Source organism: Humulus lupulus, chromosome 2, assembly GCF_963169125.1.
Source record: "Humulus lupulus chromosome 2, drHumLupu1.1, whole genome shotgun sequence".
Taxonomy (NCBI): Eukaryota; Viridiplantae; Streptophyta; class Magnoliopsida; order Rosales; family Cannabaceae; genus Humulus; species Humulus lupulus.
This window is the reverse complement of record NC_084794.1, coordinates 271,016,966-271,020,907: the sequence shown is the minus strand read 5'-3', so window position 1 is coordinate 271,020,907 and position 3,942 is coordinate 271,016,966. Positions and strand designations below refer to the sequence as shown.

General features: G+C 40.8%; 1 long non-coding RNA gene across 1 annotated transcript; it reads right to left on the bottom strand.

Annotated features, from left to right (window-relative positions):
• Positions 1–2,787: 2,787 nt before the first annotated feature.
• LOC133816681 (uncharacterized) lies at positions 2,788–3,227 on the bottom strand. Its single transcript, XR_009885409.1, has 2 exons — positions 3,137–3,227; positions 2,788–3,049 (listed from the first exon to the last, which is right to left on the bottom strand). It is a non-coding gene; the product is annotated as an uncharacterized LOC133816681 (long non-coding RNA).
• Between the last annotated feature and the right edge of the window lie 715 nt (positions 3,228–3,942).

Here is a 3,942-nt window from a genome sequence, read left to right as displayed (position 1 = left end):
AGGCCTTGATTGCCCTCGATATACATCGATAATGTGACCTCGATAGGCCTCAACATATATCGATAGAAATCGATATTTTGCTGTTTTATGTTGTAGTTTAACTTTTTGACCTTTTTTTTTTGTTTTTTTGTTGCAAATTCGATTGTTTCCATATTTTTTGCATTCAATGGTGTTTGGGAACTCGAAAATAGGGATTGGATTTTCAGAGATGCTGAAAATCAAGCTCTGCCCGTGGAGAAGGGTGTGACATATGAGCAACTACTTGACATTCAGTACGATGAGCTTGAAGTGGATAAATGTGTGCATGACTTGAAAATTGAGGTCCCTACACATGCCTATCACAATCCGTCAAACCTACCATTATAAAATATGATAGGCATGTGCGTGCATTCATTGGGTTAGCATCGAAAGTTGTAGAGAGCTCATTCCTCTATGTGTGACATTGATTAAGAAGGGAGGTATAAGAAATGCATCGGTTTCTGCCAGCATTAATAAAGAAGTTCGATTTGAAGATAACATTTCTCCTCCATGTCATGGTTTCAAAGGAACTCAAGGTGACGTTGGAACATGTGTTTCCGATACAAATTCAGACGTCATAGTCCATGATGATATCCCGGTTAGAGATCCGCCATTTGTGCATGACACAGCGGAGTATGATCCCTATGGCTACGATCCTTATGTCAACGACAATCCTGTTGCTGATGCAACAGATCTTGGTGGGCCAGATGTTAGGGCATATTTTCCAACATAGAGTTCAGATGTTATGGTAGATGAGGAGCGCAGAATAAAAGATCGGCAAACACCTGGGACCAGCAGTAGTCATCCAGGTCCAAGTAGAACCGATGATAGTTTTAGATGGAGTTCTCCATTGGACTTAGGTGAAGATCATAGAACATGGAGTGCTCCCATGTTCACCAAAGAGGATATAGAGGCCTCACATCAACATCATTCCTCAACCAGCAAAGCTTCAGGAGAATTACACCTTGGAAAGTTCTTTCAGAACAAGCTTGAATTGAAAACCAAAGCATCCATATTTGCGATGAAGAATAATTTTGAGTTTATGGTGAAGAAATGTGGAACTGATGTGTGGTACATTACCTGCAAGGATCTTGATTGTAGTTGGAGATTGAGGGGTAAGAAAAAAATGCGATCTGAAATGTTCGAGATTACTGTATACAACAAAGTACACACTTGCTCACAAGAAATTCGAGATAAGGACCACCGTCAAGCATCACCGTGGGTTGTTGGGCACCTAATCAAGAGGAAATTTGCTACCGATGGTACTCGGTACATGGCTAACAACATAAGGGAGGACATGAAGCACCATTTTGGGGTCGAAATGAGATATGAGAAGGTGTGGAGATGCAGAGAAAAGGCTTTTATGTATGTCAGAGGGACACTTGAGGAATCATACTCCAAGTCACCTGGATACCTGTGTCAGTTGGAGCATAAGAACCCAGGTACAATTACTGATTTTGTAGCAGAAGATGGTCGTTTCTTGTATTGCTTCTTTTCCCTCGGTGTTTCTAGGCGTAGTTTCCAATACTGTCGTCCTGTAATTTGTGTGGATGGCACATTCTTGAAGAATAAGTATGGTGGCCACATGCTCTGTGCTGTTGCGTTGGATGCAAACAACCAGTTGTTTCCAATTGCGTTTGCATTGGTGAATAGTGAGAACCATAACTCTTGGACTTATTTCATGAGAAAATTGAAGGAAGCCATAGGGGACGTTGAGAACCTTGCTTTTGTATCGGACAGGAATAAAAGCATTAATCATGCTTTGGAGCTTGTGTTCCTAGATGCGTATCACGGTGCATGTTACCATCATATATGTATGAATGTTGTGGCGAAATTCAAAACTGATCACGTGCAAGACCTCATGGGGTGTGCAGCGTACGCATTTTGAAGAACGGAATTTCACAAGTTCTTTGACAAGATTAAGATAATTGATCCGCCCATTGCTCAATATCTAGAGGGAATTGGCTTTGAAAGGTGGAGTAGCGCTTATTTTTCTGGTAACCGATACAATATCATGACGAGTAACTACACAGAAAGCTTTAACAATAAAATTAAGGAGGCAAGGAGCTTTCCAGTCGCCACTTTTCTTGAATTCATAAGATTCACTCTTCAGTCTTGGTTTGCAGATATACGTGAAAGAGCTGCAAAAGCAACAACTGTGTTATCACCTGAGAAGGAAAAGGATTTGAAGCAAATAGGTGATAAAGCAATTTTTTTGGATGTCCAAGTCCTTGGTCATCACGAATTTCTTGTGGTTGATGGTAATGGTGATGGTGAGGTGAACTTGGCCACAAAATCATGCTCTTGTGGCATGTTCCAAACCATTGGGATACCCTGTGTGCATGCTTTTGCTGCAGCCAAAAAAAGAAGCATAAACAATTACTCATTGTGTTCCCCTTACTATAGAATTGAGGCATTGAAGGACACTTATAAAGATACTATTTACCCTGTTGGGAACGAGGATGAATGGGTAATCCCTGATCACATCAGAGATATGGTTGTCGGCATCCCCGTTGAGAAAATCCCTGTAGGAAGGCCCAAGAAGCAGAAAGTGGGTAGGCGAAAGACAAATCGCTATGCTTCACGCGGGGAAAAGATTGTCAAGCCACATAAGTATAGCAGATGTGGTGGTAGTGGGCACAATAGGAAGTCATGTAAGGCTAGGATTTAAAATATTGTGTTATGTAATTATTTAATTGATTTTGTTTCATTTATTATATGGAGTACTTCTTCTAATACTTTGTTGGTTTGGATGGCGAGGCAAACACATTATGTGAATTTAGTACTTTTTTATTTAATAACTTTTTCAAAAAATATTGTTTGATAAAAAATAATATACAAAACTAACTATATGCTATACTATACAAGATGTGTATGAAGAAAATGTAAAGAGCATCACGAGGACAAATTCTGATAGAATAGGTCCACACTGGTCCTGAAATGCTGGATGTTCTCATCGATAACGTTATCGAGTGGTAGCCTGGCAACCAAATGTTCGATATGTTTGATGGCAAACATACCACAATCCCCACTGCATATAATCGATTTTGTGTCAATAAAAGATAAAAATAACTTTAATTTTCAGATTTCAAAATACACTAATTAAATAGGGGAATACCTTGTCTTAGTCTGAGGACACTCCTCCGGAGGAATACGACAATATGAAAAAGGCTTTGCGTTCTGCTCAGGAGATACCTGGAGGTCCTCATGGTCGTCAAACATGCCAGAACACCATAATAATGAAGGCAACAATAAGCACCAAGGCTTGATCGCTTCCTCCATCAGAGTGGGACTGAGCACGCTATGGTTGGAATCATAAATGTTGATGCACCACGTTGGAATGGAGACTTCAATGGCGATCCAGTGTGTGGCTTTCTCGACATGCAAGGCAAAATATACTTCACTCACATTTTGCCATGATACAAGGAATTGATTATCATCGCCCTTCAACATTTTCAGCACATTGTCATCCCATGTATACTTAGTGCCGGTCTCTATGAAATGATTCCAACGACCTAGGCACACCTGGGGGAAGGTGGTGTTCATGATCGCAGCATCCTGCCGAAATGCAGCATGGTAAAAGTGGCGTCAGCGGCGTAGCATGTGCAAAGCGGCATCAATATGCTGAAAAAACATGAAAATCGTTAGTACCATCAATATATTTTAAGATTGAATTGAAAACATGAATGTAATTTACATACCGAATCCCAAAGCCAAGTCTGGACTGTGTGCAACTGCAAGAACCATGCCACACCGTGCGTCCCAGTATAGACGTTCTGGTCTCTCTTGTTGTCGATCTTCCCGATGATCCACTTATGGAAGCTTTTCTCCTGCTGTGGGTCACACTTCCTCAATGGTTCAGCAACTAGCCCCTGTTTATCTTGTCTGATCTTCTTCGTTGGGTCGGTGAAGTCATCAAAACGC